Source organism: Miscanthus floridulus, chromosome 1, assembly GCF_019320115.1.
Source record: "Miscanthus floridulus cultivar M001 chromosome 1, ASM1932011v1, whole genome shotgun sequence".
NCBI classification, from domain to species: Eukaryota; Viridiplantae; Streptophyta; class Magnoliopsida; order Poales; family Poaceae; genus Miscanthus; species Miscanthus floridulus.
This window is the reverse complement of record NC_089580.1, coordinates 148,620,715-148,643,040: the sequence shown is the minus strand read 5'-3', so window position 1 is coordinate 148,643,040 and position 22,326 is coordinate 148,620,715. Positions and strand designations below refer to the sequence as shown.

The 22,326-nt window shown below is 51.7% G+C and overlaps 1 pseudogene; it reads left to right on the top strand.

Moving 5' to 3' along the window:
- The first annotated feature begins 898 nt into the window (after positions 1-898).
- Positions 899-19,997, top strand: LOC136465146 (probable inorganic phosphate transporter 1-12; annotated as a pseudogene).
- The last annotated feature ends 2,329 nt before the right edge of the window (positions 19,998-22,326 follow it).

Sequence of the window (22,326 nt, the reverse complement as noted above, 5' to 3'; positions counted from 1 at the left end):
TGACATCGCCACCAACTTCGCCTCGGGCGAAGAGGTGGTTGGGGCCATCTTCCCCAACAACGACGCCAAGGGGAAGCAGAAGGACGAGGCCCCCGAGGCCTCGCCCACCCGCGTCCCCAAGAGAAAGAAGAAGGGTCGCCCAGGGAAGCAGGAGGTCCTCGAGGCCGGCCATGTCGCCACAGCAGATCGCAGGAATCCCCGAGGCCCCCGGGGCCCCGGGCTATTTGACGACATGCTGAAGAAGCCCTGTCCTTACCATCAAGGTCCGGTGAAGCATGCCCTCGAGGAATGCACCATGCTCCGGCGTTACTACGCCAGGCTTGGGCTCCCCGACGACGATGACGCTAGGAAAAGGGGCGCCGGCGAGAGGGACGGTGATAAAGATGATGGGTTCCCCGAGGTACGCAATGCCTTCATGATCTTTGGCAGACCCTCGGCATGCCTCACGGCGCGCCAGCGAAAGAGGGAACGCCGGGAGGTCTTCTCGGTCAAGGTGGCCACCCCCCAGTACCTCGACTGGTCTCGAGAGGCAATCACCTTTGATCGGGATGACCACCCTGATTATGTTCCAAACCCCAGGCAGTACCCGCTTGTCGTCGACCCGATCGTCGGCAACACCTGGCTTACCAAAGTGCTCATGGACGGAGGCAGCAGCCTCAACATCCTCTACGTCAACACTCTGGAGCTCCTGGAGCTCGACCAGTCATGGCTCCGAGGCGGTTCCGTGCCCTTCCACGGCGTCGTGCCAGGAAAGCGCACACGACCCCTCGGGCGCATCGACTTGCCTGTCTGCTTTGGCACTCCCTCCAACTACCGCAAGGAGGTCCTCACCTTCGAGGTGGTTGGATTCAAGGGGGCTTACCACGCCATCTTGGGGCGCCCGTGCTACGCCAAGTTCATGGCGGTCCCCAACTACACCTACCTCAAGCTCAAGATGCCAGGACCCAACGGCATCGTCACCGTCAAATCCACGTACGAACATGCATACGACTGCGACGTCGAGTGCATCGAGTACGCCGAGGCCATCGTGGAGGCCGAGACCCTCATCGCCGATCTTGACCAGCTTGGTAGCGAGGTTCCCGATGCCAAGCGGCGCGTCGGGACCTTCGAGCCCGCGGAGGCCGTCAAGCTCGTCCCCGTCGATCCCACCGTCCCCAGCGGCCGAGGACTGAAGATCAGCGCCACCCTCGACAGCAAATAGGAGGCCGTGCTCGTCGACTTTCTCCATGCGAACGTCGATATGTTCGCGTGGAGTCCCTCGGACATGCCGGGCATACCAAGGGAGGTCGCCGAGCACGCCTTAGATATCCGGGCGGGCTCCAGGCCAGCAAAGCAGCGCCTGCGCCGGTTTGACGAGGAGAAGCGCAGGGCCATCGGCGAAGAAGTGCAGAAGCTCATGGCAGCCGGGTTCATCAAGGAAGTATTCCATCCAGAGTGGTTGGCTAACCCTGTATTAGTCAGGAAGAAAAGTGGCAAGTGGAGGATGTGCGTGGACTACACTGGTCTAAATAAAGCGTGCCCGAAGGTCCCATTCCCACTACCACGAATTGACCAAATCGTCGACTCCACTGCAGGATGCGAAACCCTCTCCTTCCTTGATGCGTATTCCGGTTACCACCAAATCAAGATGAAAGAGTCCGACCAGCTCGCGACTTCTTTCATCACCCCATTCGGCATGTACTGCTACGTGACCATGCCGTTCGGCCTCAGAAACACAGGGGCTACTTACCAGCGGTGCATGATCCAAGTCTTTGGTGAACACATCGGGCGAACCGTCGAGGCCTACGTGGATGACATCGTAGTCAAGTCCAGGAAGGCCGGTGATCTCGTCGGCGACTTGGAGGTTGCCTTCACATGTCTCAGAGAGAAGGGCATCAAGCTCAACCCCGAGAAGTGTGTCTTCGGGGTTCCCCGAGGCATGCTCTTGGGATTCATAGTCTCGGAATGTGGAATCGAGGCCAACCTGGAGAAGGTCTCGACCGTGACCAACATGGGCCCGATCCGAGACCTCAAAGGGGTGCAGAGGGTCATGGGATGCCTTGCGGCCCTAAGCCGCTTCATCTCGCGCCTAGGCGAAAAAGGCCTGCCCCTGTACCGCCTCTTAAGAAAGTCCGAGCGCTTTTCTTGGACCGCCGAGGCCGAGGAAGCCCTCGCCAGGCTCAAAGCACTGCTCACCAACCCCCCCGTCCTAGTTCCGCCCACCGAGGGCGAGCACCTCTTACTCTACGTCACCGCGACGACCCAAGTGGTCAGCGCGGCCGTAGTAGTCGAGAGGCAGGAGAAGGGACATGCTCTACCCGTCCAACGACCTATCTACTTCATCAACGAAGTGCTCTCCGAGACTAAGACGCGTTACCCCCACATCCAGAAGCTGGTTTACACCGTAGTCTTGGCTCGACGCAAGCTGCGTCACTACTTCGAGTCCCACCCGGTGACTGTGGTGTCGTCTTTTCCTCTGGGAGAGATAATCCAAAACCAGGAGGCCTCGGGTAGAATAGCCAAGTGGGCTGTCGAACTCATGGGGAAACCTTGTCTTTCGTGCCTCGGAAAGCGATCAAATCACAGGTCCTGGCTGACTTTGTAGCCGAGTGGACCGACACACAGCTGCCACCCATTCAGATCCAATCAGAATGCTGGACCATGTACTTCGACGAGTCTCTGATGAAGACTGGGGCTGGCGCGGGCCTGCTCCTGGTCTCGCCCCTCGGAGTACACACGCGCTACATGATCCGGCTTCACTTCGCCGCCTCCAACAATGTGGCCGAATACGAGGCCCTCGTCAACGGCCTACAAATCGCCATCGAACTTGGAGTGCGACGTCTCGACGTACGGGGTGATTCGCAGCTCGTCGTCGATCAGGTGATGAAAGAGTCAAGCTGCCATGACCCCAAAATGAAGGCGTACTGCACGATAGTACGTCGCCTAGAGAACAAGTTCGACGGTCTCGAACTCAACCACGTTGCGCGAAAGTTCAATGAGGCCGCAGACGAACTGGCAAAGATGGCGTCGGCGCGAACCCCGGTCCCCCCAAACGTCTTCGCCAGAGACCTCCACAAGCCATCTGTCGACTACGCCTCGGCGACAGAAGAGGGCCCATCGGCCGAGCCCACCGCAGGGCCCGAGGCCCCCTCTGCCACCGAGACCCCGCCAGCCAAGCCCGAGGCCATGGTGATTGACGCAGAGCCTCCCAAGGCCGACCAAGGAACGGACTGGCGAGTCCCTTTCCTTGATCGCCTCGTTCGAGGAGAGCTTCCAGCGGACAGAGCCGAGGCCCGACGGCTTGCGCGATGAGCCAAGACTTACGTCCTCTGCAACGGCGAGTTGTATAGGCGTAGCCCATCTGGTATTCTCCAACGATGCATCACCACCGAGGCTGGCCAATCCCTACTTTGGGACTTGCACGCAGGAGTTTGCGGGCACCACGCGGTGCCTCGGACGCTCGTGGGTAACGCCTTCCGCCAAGGTTTCTATTGGCCAACAGCAGTGGCCGACGCCATGAAGCTAGTACGCTCCTGCGAGGGATGCCAGTACTACGCTCGACAGACGCACCTCCCGGCCCAAGCCCTCCAAACCATCCCCATCACATGGCCATTCGTTGTGTGGGGGCTGGACATGGTTGGGCCTCTACAGAAGGCACCCGGGGGCTATACCCATCTGCTGGTAGCCATCGACAAATTCTCCAAATGGATCGAGGCTCGTCCGATCACTCAGATCAAATCTGAGCAAGCGGTGCTGTTCTTTACGGATATCATCCACAGGTTCGGAATCCCAAATACCATCATCACCGACAATGGGACGTAATTCACCGGCCACAAGTTCCTGACATTCTGCGACGACCGCCACATCCGTGTGGCCTGGTCGGCCGTAGGACATCCTAGGACAAACGGCCAAGTAGAACGTGCGAACGGCATGATCCTACAAGGTCTCAAACCTAGGATACACAACCGGTTGAAGAAATTCGGCAAGAAATGGCTTGCCGAACTCCCATCGGTCATTTGGAGCCTGAGAAATACACCGAGCTGAGCCACGGGATTTACACCGTTCTTCCTGGTCTATGGGGCCGAGGCCATCCTCCCCACTGACCTGGAATACGGTTCCCCGAGACTATAGGCCTACAACGAGCAAAGCAACCGCACTGCCCGCGAAGACGCCCTCGACCAACTGGAGGAAGCCCGAGACATCGTGCTGCTACACTCGGCCAGGTACCAGCAAGCCCTACGACGCTACCAAGCCCGGTGCATCCAAAGCCGAGACCTGAAGGTGGGTGACCTGGTGCTGAGACTGAGGCAGAGCAACAAGGGCCGCCACAAGCTAACCCCACCCTGGGAAGGGTCGTACATCGTCGCTCAAGTGCTGAAGCCCGGGACCTACAAGTTAGCCAACGAGAAGGGCGAAATCTTCACCAACGCTTGGAACATAGAACAGCTACGTCGTTTCTACCCTTAAATTTCCAAACGTTGTTTACATTGTTTCTCAAAATACAATAAAGAAGCGTTCTTAGTTGTTATAATCTTTCGAGGAACCCCCTTATAGACAAGTCGATTGTATAGAACCTAAGGACCATACGATCGTCTCAAAGGTGAAAAGGCCAGCCGAGCCGTGAGAACGGCCTACGCCTCCGGGCTACGGCAGCTCCCTCACCACCTTTTCACCCAAAGAACAGCGTAGGCTCCGAGGAAGTTCTGTACAGAGAGCTTGTCTATCAATAGGGGCTCGACGCCACAATAGCGCTATAAGGGAGACTCGGCTCTGCCTCTGCAAAGCCGAGCCTCCCTCGGGGGCTAAAAAGGGGAACCCCCTAAGTCCCGAACACCGTTTGTTAATGGTCTTTCACAAAATTTCTACGCCAAACTCTCTTGCGCTCCAACGGGACCTTCACAAGAAACCCAAAGACCAAAAGCTTGTCTCAAGGCCAAAGGGCCGGTCGAATCATGAGAACGGCCTACGCCTCTGGGCTACGGTAGCTCCCTCACCACCCTTCGCCAAAGGACGGCTTAAGGTTCCGAGGAATTTCTTTACGGGTTCCCAAGATCGAGACAGAGGGCACAGGCTCGAAGTAAAACAAGAAACAGTTAAAAGACGCACATACGCAAATACTTTAAAGGCCCCGACGGCCACAAAAATGTCACGGTATGGCAACTAACTCAATCCGGTTACATGGCCCCTTTTGGCCCAGGTCAAAGCTCAAGGGTCGGCGGCCGGCGCGGGAGGGACCACCTCTTCTTCAAATAGACCGGCCAGCGCTGTGCCAGGTGCCTCGGCTGCCTCCAACAGCTTCACGACCTCTGCATCAGCCTCCTCGTCATCTTCTGGCAACACGTAGCCATCGCTGACAGCCTCAAGGTTGATGGCGTAGTGCGAGGAGACGACGGCCAGGGCGCGCTTGACGCCCGTGTGCAACGCCTCCCGGAGCCTCTCGTGGACGCGGCCGCTCAACGTAATCAGGCGGCTCCCAAGGGAGCTGGCTGATTGGACTCCCTCGACGTCCAGGGCCTCGCAGGCGATACGGACAGCGCTGCGCAGCGCCTCATGCTCCCAGACCTCAACATCCAGCGCCGCTTGCGCTGCGACGGAGGCCTCAGCCACCTGGGAGGCCTCTTTCTCCAGATCTACGTCGCAACAAGGGGTCAGGAGTCAAACGCGAACCAGAACAAAAAGAATAAGGAGCACGGTTCAGCGGAACTTACCCTCGGCCTTGCTCTTCCAGTCTAAGGCCTCGACCCGAGAGGCCTCGGCCGCCTTGGTAGCCTCTGCCAAGGCGACTTTCGTCAGCTGATGCTCGCTCTGCTCCGCACCCAGCTGCCCGGCTATGGCCTTGGCAGAGGCCGTCGCTTCTTGGGCCCGAGACCTGGAGGCGTCTCGCTCCTCCTCCAGTTCCTTGATCTTCGCTACCAGAGGGGCAGACTGCTCTTTAGCCGTGGCCAACTCGGCCTGAATGTCAGCACAACGAAGGCGGAGGTCCTCCACTTCCGCACTCCACGCCGACAAAAGCCCCTGGGCATCGGCGAGCAGGCCCTTCTGCCGCCGGAGCTGGTCCCAGATATCCCTCTCCCTTCGTAGGAACACCGATTTCCCAAGGGATCGGGTCTCTAGCTCCTAAAGAGGCAAAACAAAAAACGCACGTCAAACACTGCGAGGGGGCTCGGAGAGAAAACAACGCGGCACGAGAGGGGAAAGTACTTACCTGGGTGACACCGGGCAAGTCCCCTCCCATAATAGTCATCGCTGTCTGCAGCGACCGCACTGCCAGTTGGCGGTACTGCTCGAGGGTATCCCATCGCCCCCCTCTGCGATATCTTCAAGGGCAAACACGGGCTCCCCCTCAGGGTCAGCCCGGTTCCGCCAGAAAACACGCGGGAAGTTCCACCCACGGGGCTCGGGCCATAGCCGGACAAGGGCCGAACTCCCCTCGGCGGGATCTGGGACTGGCTGCTCCGCGGTACTGGCCGCTTCGATGTCCGCCACCTCCTTCCCATGGGAGGAATCATCAGACGAGATTGTCTGAACCAGGGGCGGCGCCAAAACTTGCTCCGTCTCCATCTCCATCGCCTCGGCCTCAATGGACCCAGGGGCTCTGGCCTCCGCCATCTCCACCTCGGTGGCCCCGGCGTCCACCGCCTTGACTTCGGAGGTCTTGGGGGCTCTGGCCTCACCCTCAATGGCCTCGGCGATGGTGGACGCCCCAGCCTCCTTCGCCCCAAGACCCACGACATCACGGGGCGCGGGCTCCTCCTCTTCCACTCGCTCCGCGGCTGCCTCGGCACCCTTTTCCTGGGCAGCCGCCTCCTCCGAAACGGCCCCGCCCGACGCCGCGCCACGCTGCACGCCAGCCTGCGCCTCCGCTGCCTGATGGGCGGAGGAGCTAACGTTCACCTTGAGCGCCTTACGGGGCGCCAAGGTAGGATCTTCCACCAGATGCTTCTGGCTGGAAGCAAAGACACTCCCAAGGTCAACATGCGACCAAGGGGCAAACAAGAAGTACTACGAACTCCACTAGAAAAAGACGCTTACCGCGAACGGGGATGCAGCCGCTTCGGCACCGCCAGCCTCCTCTGCAATGGCGGCGGTGGCAGCAGCAGCACGGCCTCTGTGTCCACCGGTGCCAGCTGGCCTCCGCCGGACCCCGGCACCTCCTCGACCCTTCGCGGAGACAATGGGGTCGCCCCCACCGTCGCTCGCTCCACCTCCACCGTCGGGCCCATCGGGCCGACGGCACGCTCCTCCGACACCCGTGCCTTGGGCGGTTCGGCCTCGGTCCCAGGATGGGCCGCCACCGGCCCTGGGGCACCATCTCCCTAATGTCGGGGAGGTGTTCCAGGCAGGCCGTCCCCACCTCGCGCCCGCCACCGTCACCCAAAGAATCCGACACCGACGACGAGGGAGACGGCTCCAACGGGAGACCGTCGAGCTTCTGACGTCGGTGACGGGCGTCCAGCTTTTCGCGTGCGAGGAGCTTCTTCGTGCACTTCGCCTCCTTGGCATCTTTCTTCTTCTTCTCCTCCTCAGCACGTGCCCTGTTCATGGCTCGCCACCGGGCGTCCTCGGGAATGGGCGGCGGGGAGTCTCGCACGTCTCTTATCCCCTGCGGGAACGACGAAGTAAGACAACAGACAAAAAAGGCGGAAAACAAGAAGGCCGCGAAAGCCTCGGCAACATCCGACTTACCAGTGAAATGTGCCCCCGCGACGGGCGCATCGGGAACGGCATCAAATCGTCGATCTTCGGCTTCCCGTCTACCGCCTCTCTCACCCGACGCAAGGTCTCGTCGTCGGTAAGGGCGAAGGCGGACATCTTGATACCGGCAATCGGGTCGCTCGGGGTCATCTCGAACAGCCGCCGCCGCCGGGCCATCAGCGGCAACACCCTCCGGCGGTGAAAAGCCGCCACGACCACGGCCGCCGAAAGGCCGCGGTCACGCAGCTTCCCCAAGGCCCTCAAGAGCGGCTCCAGCCTAGGCTGATCAACCTTGATAACGCCGTATCCCCATTTCTCTGGCTGACTCTCTACAACCCGCCCGGTATAAGGGGGAAGTCCTCCGTCGTCGTTGCGGAGGTAGAACCAGCTGTCATACCAACGACGGTTGGATGATGACAGCTGGGCCGGGATGTAGAGGGACTGCCGGTCTTGGCGCACGTGAAGAGTGCAGCCGCCGGCCCTCAGCACCTTCCGAGCCCCCCTCGTTCCCCCCGGCTTGGTGGTGAACGTCGCTCGGAACAAGTGGAGCCACAACTCCCAGTGGGGAGCGATCCCCAAGTACCCCTCGCAGACGGCGACGAAGATGGCCGCCTGCGCGATGGAGTTGGGGCTGAAATTGTGAAGCTCCACGCCATAGTAATGCGGGAGCGCCCGCATGAACTGATCCACCGGTGACCTGAGGCCTCGCTCGTGGAAGACGACGAAGCTCACCACGTAGCCGTCGCGCGGCCTCGGCTCCGACTCGTTCCCCGGAGCGATCCACTCCGGCTCATCAGGGTCGGTGATCGGGCGAAGAAGACCGGCCTCCATGAGCGACTGCAGCTTCTCCTCGGTGACGTCAGACCGCTCCCAGGGATCCACCGGGAGGATGATGGGACCACCAGCCATTGCGCGGCGGAGGACGCTGCTACGGCGGTAATCTCTCTCCCTCTTTCTTTCAGTCTCTCTCTCTCGCCCTTCTCCTCCCCGCTCTATGCTCTCAACAACAGCACGGAGGTAGCAAAAGCGAACGCGGAAAAGGTAAGGAGGGGGAGGGCGAGGCTCTTTGCGTATTTATGCAGGGACGAGACGAAACCACCGGGCGACAAAATCGGAGAAGTTTCCCCCAGAAAATCCGCTGCGGTTATCTAGATCCGGTCTTACCGCCCACGCGCCCACTCCCTCCTCATTAATCACGCGTACGGTTACGTCCCATCGACTGACACCACGTCGCGTCCAACCGCAGCAGCAGCAGGCACCGTTTTGCCTCCCCGAAAAAGCCGCCTCAAAAGACGCGCCTGCCGTTGTTAGCCGTAGGGAGAGAAATAACCCCCACCCGATTCCTTTCAGGCAAAGGAACTGGGCACCGAGCCCACTACGGTCCAGGGGTTCGAAGGCTGGGCCCTTAGGGGTTTCGACAGCTGCCCCAGGGCAACAGAGTCAGAGGCGACTATGGGCGAGCCTATACGAGGCCAAGGCCCAAGCAAGCAAAATGCTTGGGACGCCCTGTGTCGTGTCCGAGACCGGTAGGGAGGCCTCCAAATGGGATCCCACCGTAGGGAGGCACCGAGCCACCGAGGCCCAGCGAACGGCCTCGGCACCCACTAGAGAAACCCTCCGGTACTCTTGGAGCGCGTCTCCGGACCGCTAGCCGACCCCCAGCGAACGGGGTACGGGCCTCCACTCGGACTTACCCGATAACAACTCACCGGAAATGCCATCGCTCGCGCCCACCGAGGGTAGCATGGCACATTCCACCCCTCCTTCCGAGCGAAAAGGAAGCGCGGGGGTCGAATAAAAAGTCAGGAGAATCCCTGACGGCCCTCCTGCTCCATGCAGAGGCTAAGGGACTCTTCCTGCAAAACATTGCTGAGGCCCAGCGACTTGGGCTCGCACACGAGGGGGCTCGGCAAAACAAACCCTCCTTCCAAGCGAAAAGGAAGCGCGAGGGTCATTCAAAAAGCCAGAAGAACTCCTGACGACCCTCTTGCTCCGTGCAGAGGCTAGGGAGCTCCTTCTGCAAAAGACGCCGAGACCCCGCGACCTAGGCTCGCACCCGAGGGGGGCTCGGCAGACAGACCCTCACGCGCGAGGGGCGAACCAAAAGCCAGGGGGACCTCTGACTGCTCTCTCGCTCCGTGCGAGAGACTCGGGGGCTCCTCCTGCAACTTTGCCAAGACCCAGCGGCTCAGGCTCACACACGAGTGGGCTCGGCAAACAGCCCCCCGTCCGAGCGAAAAGGACGTGCGGGGGACGGACAAAAAAGTCGGGAGGACCCCTGACCACCCTCTCGCTCTGTGCGGAGGCTCGGGGGCTCTTCCTGCACCCAAGATAAAGACAAGCGACCCGAGCCCATTACGGTCCAGGGGTTCGAAGGCTGGGCCCCCAGGGGTTTCGACAGCTGCCCCAGGGCAAAAGAGTCAGGGACGACTACGGGCGAGCCTGTACGAGCGTGCCCTGTGTCGTGTCCGAGACCGGCAGGGAGGTCTCCGAATGGGATCCCACCGTAGGGAGGCACCGAGCCACCGAGGCCCAGCGAACGGCCTCGGCACCCACTAGAGAAACCCGCCGGTACTCTTGGAGCGCGTCTCCGGACCGCTAGCCGACCCCTAGCGAACGGGGTACGGGCCTCCACTCGGACTTACCCGATAACAGCTCACCAGAAATGCCATCGCTCGCGCCCACCGAGCGTAGCATGGCATCTTCCACCCCTCCTTCCGAGCGAAAAGGAAGCACGAGGGTCGTACAAAAAGCCGGGGGAACCCCTGACGGCCCTCTCGCTCCAGGCGGAGGCTAAGGGGCTCTTTCCGCAGCATCGTCGAGACCCTGCGATCCGAACTCGCACCCACGGGCCCGGCAAACACAATGAAAACCCCTCACTCGAAAGAGAAAAAAGCCCCTGAAGAAGTGAAATCACTCCTCCAGGGCCTCGGGGGCTACACCCGGCGGGTGCGCTCGCGCGCACCCACCAAAACCTCGAGTACAAAACACCATCCCGACAGGAACTATCAAGAGCCAATTCTCGTTAGAACCTCAGGGGGAGTGCCTCCACTCCCCCAAGGCTCGGGGGCTACTGTCGGATACCGTGAGAAGGAGTACCCTAAGCAAGAACCAAAAAACGACTGCTTAGACTTCGTAAAGATCGAAACCAGCTAAACACCGCTGGCCTCGGCCAATTCTCCGACTTGCCCGAGGCCCCCTCACCGCTGACCTCGGGCGATCCCCCACCGAAGGCCTCGGCCAACCCCCTCTCGTCGCAGGCCTCGGCCGGGCCGCCGACCCTCCGTCTCGTGCGAGGCGGGCTCGGCAGCACTCTGCTGCCTCTTCCTTCACCCGTCCCTCTGACAAAACGTCATGTCGCATTAACTCAGCCAACTGCTGCCCCTGACGTCGGCCGCATGCTCGGCACAGTACAGTGGAATGGCCGACGGGACAGGAGGCAGGACTGGGCAGGGGTTACCCGCCACTGTGCCAACCACTATGCACATGGTTGACGCCCATGCCTCACTGTGCTGCCAACTCCTGCTCCGAGAACAACGCAGCGTGGGGAGCCACGTCTGGGATACTGTGGCCTCGGAATCAGTACCCAGGACCAATAATTCCCTCCAAGGCCTCGGCAGTTTGCTTCAGGGGCTCAGCAGCCTAAGGATCCATGTCCGCCGAGCCCCCCACGATGGCTCGGCCTCGACATCTGCAGAGCCACGGCTCCCTACGATGTCATCGCACGATGACCAGCACGTCGCCCGCCATGTCCTGCCTCAAGCTATACTGGAGCCCCACGACGCACAAGACCAAGTATGACCGGCGCGTCACTTCTGCACGACAAGGATGGGGCCACTCCATCGACCATACCACGACAGTGGCCGGCTACAGGGCTCGGACACGCCACCCCCATTTATAGAGCGCTATGTAGCAACATATGTACGTTCCTGGTTCTCCCTTAGAGTATAAAAGGGAGGGACCGGAGCCATTTCTAGGGAGAGCAACAGACAGAAAGACGAACACCCCAATAGAACTACACGCTTCCACGCTGCTTGAGAACAACGCCTCAAGCAGCCCGCACCTCCCCCGCCGAGACCTGGGGCTAGCTCCCTCTCTCACCTAGCTTGTAACCCCCTACTACGAGCACTCCGGTGCAAGGAATACAAGATTGATCCCTCAGACTGGACGTAGGGCCTCGATCGCCTGAACCAGTATAAACCTTGTGTCTCTTTGCATCACCATCCAGGATAGGGGCACGCAGCACAAATTCACTCGTTGGTTGAGGGACCCCCGGTTCCAAAACACCGACAGATAGAAATTTTGAAATTTGAAAACTACCTACTTGCTAGGATGCAATGCAAAGGGCAAGATTATATAATGCTAGAAAAACCTATTCGGATACCAATCGAAGACCATCTTGCCCTTACAAAAGTCCCTATGTGTCATTATGGATTCCTACAAATTTTACCATTACTTAGTCTAATCCATAATCCACTTTCCTCCCTTTCTTGGACCATAACCACTTGTAGATATCAACTTGATGGTTGCCTTTGGTCCTTTAAATTCTCCCCCTTTGGTATCAAACACCGAAAAGGAAGACATTAGTAGCACAAGGGAGGGTCAAATTTCATGATCCTTTGTGTAGAATTGAAATGGATCATAAAATTTGACTCTCACATTATATAGACTAAGCTTCCCCTAAATGTATGCATACATATGGTAGAAAGCAAAGCATATGCATAAATAGCAATTTATTCCACAAGAGAGTTTAATCTATATAATGCATGGAGAAAGCATATAAATATGAAATGAAAACAACATGATGATGCCAATTAAAGAATGATGCTTAACTCCGGGGACTCCAATTTCCTTACAATGAGACTACTACACATAGGTTTGAAAAAATTGATACCATTTGAAAAGTGTTAGTCTCAAAGCATCCAAGTTGTAGATTAAGCTCTCCCTAAATTTATGCACACAAGTGTTGAATACTTGTAAAATTTGTGCACATTGATTTAAGTATCAAAATACCACTTGAAAGATGATATTTGGGAGAGATTATCTACAATTTGGACTTTGGCACATATTAGATAATTAATTGTAAAACATGCTATGTGCCGTGCTCCTAAATAATTTTAAACCATGTAGGTTTGCTCCAAGGGTTGATAATGAAACCAAGCAAGCCTACCATATGATATACCTATTGAATGCATGACAAAATATTTAAGCATGTAAATGCAAACGTTAGGCATAAAAGATAACTAGATGCTTTAAGAGTATACCAATTGAAAGACAATACCAATTGAAATAAATGCTAATTGAAAGTAATGACATCTAGTTACCTAACATGGAAAGGGAAATTTAGGTCCATAGTATTCACTAACCTACTTGGCAATGACTTTGTCCTTCATGATGCACCCCATGTAATGCACCCAAACTTTGCCAAGTCTTCAAATTCCTCGAGGTCTGATAGACTTCTCACTTTTCTTTCGGGATCCAAACCTTCTTGGTGCTCTTCATGTTGGAAATGATTTCCTTTGGCACCCAAAAGCGTTTGACCCTATTGTTGGCTTGCTTGTTCACCTTGATGGCCACCACTTTGTCATTTTTCTTCTTCTTCAAGAGATAAGGTGTGGAGGCCTTCTTGTCCACCTTGTTGGTGTAGGTGTTGGAGAGCTTGCTTGTTTGCTTTTTCTCCTTCTTTGCTCCTCCTCTATTCTTCACCTTGCACTCATAGGACTTGTGACCTTTCTTGTGGCACACGTAGCAAACCACGGTTTGTCCTTCATCAAGCTTCTTCACTCCCTTGACGGTGTTATCTTGATGAAGTTAGGTTTGCTTCGCCTTGCCTTTCATTTGAGTTCCTTGGTGAGGTGAGCTACTTCTTGCTTGAGTTGCTCATTCTCTTTTGCAACCTCTTATGTGCATATATCTACAATCACTTTCTCAGCACAAGCTTGGTTGCACAAATGTGAGTCTAAACATAAATCATTGCAAGAGGTAGATGCATCCTTTTTAATTATGTCATTTCTTTTAGATGCCTTGGTGGGGTATTTTTGACGGTCTCAAGATTAGCAACTTTATTTGTTAGCTCATCACAATGTTTGCACATGATTTCCATTTTAGCAAGCAAACTTTGATAATCATTTTGTGAGCTAGCTAACTTTTCTTTTAATTTTTCATTTTTCTTTTCAAGTTGCTTATCATTAATTGTGCATGCTCTTGTTGTTGCACTAGCCTCAAGTTGCTCAATTTTAGTAGATAGTTCAACATTGAGATTTGCAAAGTTTTTATATTGTTCAAGCAAATTTTTGTATGTTTCTTGTGAACTACCTAGCTCTTCTTTTAAAGTTTTGAGCTTGTTTTGTTGACTAGTGTAAACTTTAGCATATTTAAGATTTTGTTGCACAATTGTATTATAAGAAGGCAAATCATCATCACTATCACTCTCACTAGAGGATGAGCTTTCATTACCTCGTGCCATAAGGCACACACGAGAAGAGCTTGATAATGAGTGCTTGTGACCTCACCTCTTTGTGATGGTTTTCTTCTTCACTCGAAGAATCATCCCATGACCTTATTGTTGTGAGGGCTTTGTTCTTGCACACCTTCTTCTTTGTCTTGGGTGTGGGCTTGTTTGGACAAACTTCCACAAAGTGCCCCAACTCGCCGTATCCATAGCATCTCCTCTTTCTTTGCTCGTTTCTTTGATTAGTGAAAACGAGGCCTTGAATTTGGATGGGCACACCCTTGACATTGAGCCTTTGGATCATCTTCTCTACCTTGTTGATTAATTTGATTGATTCTTCATCAAGGTTGGAGGTGGAGGAGGAAGATTGATCATCATCACTTGAATCTTCATCATCATCATCATCCTCATCTTCTTCTTCACTTGAGGAGCTTGAGCTTGAGCTTGACTCAACTTTCTTGCCCTTCATCTTCTTCTTCTTGCTACAAGCGAGAGCTTTGCCTTTGCTTGATGAAGATGCTTCTCCTTGACCCATCTTACGTGACATTTCAAATGCCACTAGCTTTCCAATGACAATGCTCGGGGTCATGGTGCTCAAGTTCTCTATGTTGTGAAGGATGGTGACGATGCTTGCATATTTCTTTTGTGGTAGAACAGAGATGATCTTCCTCACTATGTCTGTATCATCTAGCTTTAATAATCCTATTGAATGGAGCTCATTGATGATTGATTCAATCGAGAATACATATCACGAACAAGCTCATCATCATTCATAACAAAGGAATCATAATTTTGCCTGGCTAGACAATGTTTTTGCTCACGGACATTACTTGTACCGTCATGGAGCTCTTGGAGTTTTAACCAAATTTCATGTGTTGTATTTAAGGTGAACACTTGGTTAAATACATCCATGCTAAATGATTCAAACAAGCAATTCTTAGCTCTAGCATTAAAATGCATTTCTTTTTTGTCACTCTTTGTGGGCTTTTCGGGATTCTTAATGGGTTTGATCCCGTCATGAGTGACTCTCCATACACCTAAATCAACCGCCTCAAGGTGGCAAGCCATTCTAGCCTTATAGTAGAGGAAGTTAGTGCCATCAAATTATGGAGGCCTAGCGGTATCCATCCTAACCACTCTACAATAGCGTCGGCTCAACGGCGGTTAAGCCAAGGGTCCAAGAATGAGCCAACCGGCTCTGATACCAATTGAAGGGACCGTGATGCCTAAGAGGGAGGGGGGTGAATTAGGTAACTTTAAAATTCTAACTCTAAACTATGGTATCTTTTTCTAACCCTAGCAAAACCTATGCAATAGATAAGCTATCTAGATGTGCAACTATAGTTTTGCTAGTGTGTTGCTATCTCTACCGCAAACGTAGTAAAATAATCAATGTAAATACAGAAGCTAAAGAGCAAGGTAGAGATATGCAAACTCCCGTCGACGACTCCGGTATTTTTACCGAGGTATCGAGAAGCGTGCAAGGTTCCCCCTAGTCCTCGTTGGAGCCCCTCACAAGGAATCCCTCACAAGGGCCAAGCTCCTGGTCGGGTAACTCCGTGGATAGCCTCGGACCTTCCCCACACGCAAGTGGGTCTCTGACGTGCCTTCCGGCAAGCCTCTCCCAGATGCTCCCCACCGTCTTCACTATCAAGCTTTTCGGCCGAAACGCCGCGGGCCTTGTTCCCTCCGGTACACGGTGGCGGCCACACCACAAACGCGGTTGGTGTGATCTCGTAAGACTTCAAGCTTCTCTGATGTACAACACTTGTGCTCGCAAGCACGGGGTGGCAAGAGGTATGCAAACCTCACTTAAACACTAGGCAAATACCTAGAGCAAGCGCATAAGCGGTGGTCTAATCAACCTAAGTACTTCGCAAAGCACTTATGCTAATCATCTAATAAAACACTAAGCACTATGCATGTGGAGATCACTCAAATAGTGTATCAACACTCTTGGTATGTTTCATCAGCACCACACACCTCAAATGGTCGGTTGGGGGTTGTATTTATAAGCCCCACTGAGAAAGTAGCCGTTGGGGTCGAATTCCCACGAAACTGCTACTGACCGGACGCTGAATCGTTCTGACCGGACGCGTCCGGTCTTCCTGACCGTTGCAGCCGCGAACTACCGATCGGACGCTGCCAGCGTCCGGTCGCCTGCCACCGGACGCGTCCAGTCGTAGTTCCGCGCGCCTAGAACCTCTCTGTACTCAATCGGACGCTACGTTTCTGCGTCCGGTCCTCACGTCCGGTCGCCTGTCTACCGAGCCACCGGTCCAGCGTCTGGTCGCGCTTCTAGCGTCCGGTCCAGCGTCCGGTCGCCTCTGCGAGCTCGTTTCTTCGCGATCTTACGTACGGCTTGGTTCCTATCTTTAAACTTAGACTTTTTGCTTGATATCTTGGGTCTTTTCTTGTGCTCCTAAGGTCTTTCTTAAGGTGGTGATCATCGGATCATCACGTCGCCTTCGTCCAAGTCATGTCTTGCACCATGTTGGACTACAAAACAAACACTTGCAAATTTATTAGTCTAATTTGGTTGTGTTGGTCATCAAACACCAAAATCCAAAGTAAATGGGCTTAGGGTCCATTTTCCTTACACAGAGAGTATGGCGTCACAGGCTCATAAACTCTACTGTGTAGATCTTTCCGTGATGCGGCTAAGATCATTTTTTATACTGGCAGGAAGAGATTTCCGATATCCATTTCTTTCGTGCGCCAACAAATTCACGAATAAGTTCCACCACATCTCCATACAATCCTATACACGACGCTGACAAGCGAATTAGCCACAACTTATGTAATTAGTTTTATAATTAGCTCATGTTTAGTCCTCCTAATTGACATCTAAAAATTTAATGTGACAGGGACTAAAGTTTAGTCTTGAGATCCAAACACTCCATAACTCTCGACTCCTGCTGGCTGCTCACTTGTACCACCATGCCTATGTGTCTGCACGTATATACTCTAATGCCAGAACGTCTAAGATGGTCCTTATTGTCCACCCTTTGAAAATATCATAACTTTAAGGTTGTTATTTGTGTATGCTATAGAATTGGGATGCTTTGCACTGATCCATGAGGATGTCCATAAGAGTCGAAATTTTTTATGCCATTATGATGTCTAAGCTTACCAATCAGACAGAGACAAACTTGATTGTTAAAATATTTTCAACACTGCTTTCATATACTCTCCCTGTCCCAAAATAGAAGTCAACTTTTTTTTAACTTCAACCAATTATATATAAAAGAATATTAATATTTATAATATATAATTAGTATGATTACATAGACCATTAAATATATTTTCATAATAAACTTATTTAGAGATATAAATGTTGCACGTATTTTTTATAAACCTAGTCAAAGTTGAGAAAGTTTGACATGCACACATCCCATAACGACTTATATTTTGGGGCAGAGAAAGTATATGCTAATGGGAGTAGTCAACTGGAAGTCGTGATGAACACAACAAGACTTTTATATTATATGCTAATTGGAGCACGAAGAAACGTAGGTGAATGGACCTATATATGAATGGTGGGAATATTCGTTTAGGAAATTGCAGAAGGTTCACCAGTCTCACCATGTATAACCTACACATCTTTTATTTGGCACCACTGATGTTCTCAAGGTGCAGCCACTTTTTAATTTCAGGTATGCATGCTGAAAACACTAAAATTAAGAGTCAACCTCATTGAGTCGTCTTGCTTGATCTTTGCCAATTGTTTCCTTCCATGCATGATTATTGTTTCATTCCATGCATGTGGCCTCAGGTGATCGATTTGTTTCCTTCAAAGCAGGCGAGGATTGCAGGGATGGCAGTTTCTTTTTCTATCGCGCGGGGTATCGCATGGCCGGAAGGAAGGAGTTTTGCTTGATCTTTGCCAATTGTTTTCTTCTATGCATGATTATTGTTTCCTTCCATGCATGTGGCCTTAGGTGATCGATTTGTTTCAAAGCAGGCGGGGATCGCAGAGATGACAGTTTCTTTTTCTATCGCGCGGGGTATCGCATGGCCGGAAGGGAGGAGCGACCTAAAAAAAAGTCACACAAAAAAATAGTCTTATTTTTAGTCTTTTTAGTTGTAGAAGAAAAGCATACTGTGGGGATCTCTCCCAAAGTTTTTAGCGTAAAAAAATTATAATCTTTATTAATCAATAATTTAGGTAACAAATAATCTTATGAATTTTGAGCACACTCTCATTTGTATGTACCATTGGGTACTTCCACACCTCTACTTCTTTCGGTCATTGACCATGTCGTCTTCGCGTGCTAGATCTGGCTCCTTAGCTAATACATTTGTTGTTTGCCCACCTCTAATTTTGCCCACAAACAAACCCTCTCCTCATTCCACCTTGGTTGGCTTCCTGGAGAATCTTTGCCTTGTCGCATCTTCAGCCGCCTAAGGGCCTGTTTGGTCCTCGATACGTGTTTTTTTAAGTAAAGACAGGAGCTCTGTTCAATTAACAGCTTGTTCGGTTAGCTAGGCTAGATCATAAATTATTTACTACTGGCTAGTTTGTCTGATTTGATGTATAAGATGGAAATAGAGTTTTTATGTACGCACCCATGGTAAATAAAACGGTCATAGGACCACCGGTTCTCGATACGCGCTTGTCTCGCCTCGCTTGCTGCGTCGGCACGCGCTGGCTCTCTTAAAGCAACTCCAACAGATTGGCTATTCTTATTGTAGATGTTATTTTACGATTTGTATAGCAAAAAATAGGTTCCAATAGATGTGCTATCTGACTTTGTAAAATAGAAAACTGGCTATCCCTTAATTTTCAGTGGCCATATATAGCCAACCACATACGCTAACTATCTAACTTTGTAAAATAACAAGGCTGTTGTGGATCTCTTCAATTTTAAAGAGTTTTATATTTTACAAAATTGCTAAACAACAAAATTTGACTACTGGTTTTAGTCGACCTGTCGGAGTTGCTCTTACGTGAGCGAGCAGATTCTTACCAGCACAGACTTCAACATAGTCGGGTAAAGAAACCAAACACTTATGAGCTTTGTTACAGTGCTTGGAGGAACCGGTGGTTGCTCCCGTAAAAAATATTTACCGCAGGTCTTAAATTAAGAACAGTAATTAATTATAATTAAGGGCAGATTAGTACTTTTCCTAATGTACACGGTACACAATCTAAATCCCTAACCTAATTCCACGAACGCTGCTCGCAGGCGCGCCGCGAGAACTCGCTGCCTCCCAGAGTGGCGGGCATGGGCTTCTTCACCGACGTCTATGACCTCTTCTGCATCTCGCTCGTCACCAAGCTGCTCGACCACGTCTACTACACCGACCCCACCAAGCCAGACCCGGGCACGCTGCCACCCAACGTCGCGGCCATGGTGAACGGCGTCGCACTGTGCGGGACGCTCGCGGGGTAGCTCTTCTTCGGCTGGCTCAGCGACAGTATTGGCCGGAAGAGCGTCTACGGCATAACGCTGCTGCTCATGGTGGTCTGCTCCCTCGCCTCCGGGCTCTCGTTCGGGAGCACGCCCGCGGCGTCATGGCCACGCTCTGCTTCTTCTGCTTCTGGCTCGGCTTGTCTATCGGCGGCGACTACCCGCTCAGTGCCACCATCATGTCCGAGTACGCCAACAAGAAGACCCGCGGCAGGTTCATCGCCGCCGTCTTCGCCATGCAGGGATTCGGCATCCTCGCCGGCGTCATCGTCACGCAGGGAACACCAAGCAGGCCGCCTCCGACATGTCAGGTGGAGATCGAGGCGGAGGCGGAGAAGCTGGACGAGATCACCAGCGGCGACCGGCGAGGACTACGGCCTGCGCTCGGAGACAAGAAAGGAGAGACGACAACTCGGAGACAAGGGGCAGATAAGATAAAGTACTATTCTACCTTTTAAATTTATTTGAAATAATTCTTTGCTCATATATTTTTAGTTCGGGACCCATAGATTCCTAGTTCTCGTCCACAACTTAAGTTCTACTATCTTGACTCTTCTTATTTTATAGCCATCTGATCTATACAAGTGGATGGTTCTAGTTTTTCCAAGCACCGTAAAATTTCACTAATGTTTAGTGTCAAACCTTAGTAAGTTGTTTAAGTATGCATACAATGGAGTTCGTCGCTGCAGCTGAGCGAACAGGCCTACATGTGCCTATATATGTCAGCCTATGAGAAGCTCCACCCCATGTATTTCATTCTTTATAACCAAACAAAAAATGTGAAGAGCTGGTGGGTCGCCTTACGTTCTGTTTGGATCTTCCAAGAAAGGTGAGAATGGAGTGCAAAAATGAGAATAAGCTCCAAACACTTAGATTCTAGGATGAGCCAATTATCTACCTCAAACCTACCATTTGGAGATTTTCAATATACAAAGCCAAGAATCACTCATGAGAATGAGATTTAATATTCATCTCCCTTTCTTTTATCTAAAATCAAGATTTTACATTCACTAATCAAGATTTCGTATACTAGGGAGAGTCTGAGCGTCCATACAAAACTCTTCTAAACCCCTAGGCCGCGGGCTAAGACGTATTATATTAAACTTTTTCTACCTTAATACAAAGACGTGCAAACATTTTGCGTGATTGAGAAAAAAAAACTAATCAAGATTTCTACGTTTACTGTCTGGAATCCAGAATCTCACTATAAGAATGGACCCTATTCTCATCAATCCAAACACGCATAAGGGCATGTTCAACCCACAGACGGGGGTCGTCTCTAAGAGCCTTGAATTTGACACACAGACAGCTAAAAAGACAGGTCATACAACCCACGGATAGGAGTGATCTGCAAGCTAATTAATGCTTTGCATGTAGCCACAAGATCAATCATGAATACCATTTTTGTATACCATTGTGTTGCTATTTGCTAGAAAATGGATCACAGCTACGCTCAATTCACACCAACAACATTTACATGATAATGGATCAGATATCACGTGTCAGCATGCAATTTAGAGGGGTGTGGCATGTTCAGATAACAGATAACCAAAACATGGCCACGTATGGCTCTAGTTTTAAGATAACAGATAACCAAACACATGACTAAAACACTGGAGGCTGCTCACTGTTCCTGCTCATCATAGCATTCTGTTATGAGTCTCCACCTCTTCATGCATATCACCTGACTACATACAGGAAGGTAAAGGAGCTTTTAGAACCCAACAAATGTAATTGTCCATGGAAGGGAAGGTAAAACCAATATTGTAGTCCAGATAGCAATCAAATATTCAGATGGCAAGTACTACAACACAATTATATAAGAAAGTGGTCTAAACCAGCACAATTATATAAGGGATAAAAGAAATACCTGATCTCAGCATTAGTATCTCCTCAGAATTAGAATGCTTCAATCTGAGATGATAGATCACCAAGCTAGACATCAGAGAAGCACCGCAATTTCAGAAATGAGCACACACCTAGACTGAACATGGCCATCCCAAGCCCTGCATCTGAAACATTTTAGTCCTGTTGAAATTGTCACGTCCATGGAGGAGTTCCTGCACACCATTGATGAAAAAAGCAGCAGAAAATTAACTGTCAAGCTTCAGCTTACAGCTCTCAAGCTGCTGTATGTAAGCCTATTTTTTTAGTGAAGTTGTATGTAAGCCTATGGCACATTGACAAATATTAACTGTCAGGAATTTGGGAAAGTCACCGCTGAAAATAAAAGAACTTCAGTTTGCATGTCGCTGATGCTCAGACCATCATCTTCTTTCGCAGCCAGCTTTTGCGTGTAGCTTTGCGATTCTGAGCCAACTACCTGATTATCTGTTGACACCAAGAGAGAATATAAAACTCACTATCAGGGATTCTCAAATACTTCAGATACATTGTAAATTGCAGCACCCTGAGAATATGAATTACAGTCAAAAGGTAATTAAAATGACCAATATATAATCAGATACTCTGTTTCAGTGTTTTTGCATACTGGTTGTTTGCAGGTACAAGTGGATAATTTATGTAGAACAAGAACTCACAAAAGATTTACAAAATGGTTAATTGTTTTCACAAATTTCTGAAGTATGTTGGATCTGAACAAGAACTCATGAAATATTTACACTACCAACGACTATTAGAAGGCATAAATTTGATAATACTAACCAACTTCATCCACGCTTCTGGTAGCCATCAACCAATTGCCAATTTGTTAATGGGTTTCAAGGCATTGTTTATGTTCTCCAGGCAATTCAGAGATAAGTCTGCTACTTCTTCATTCAACAACGC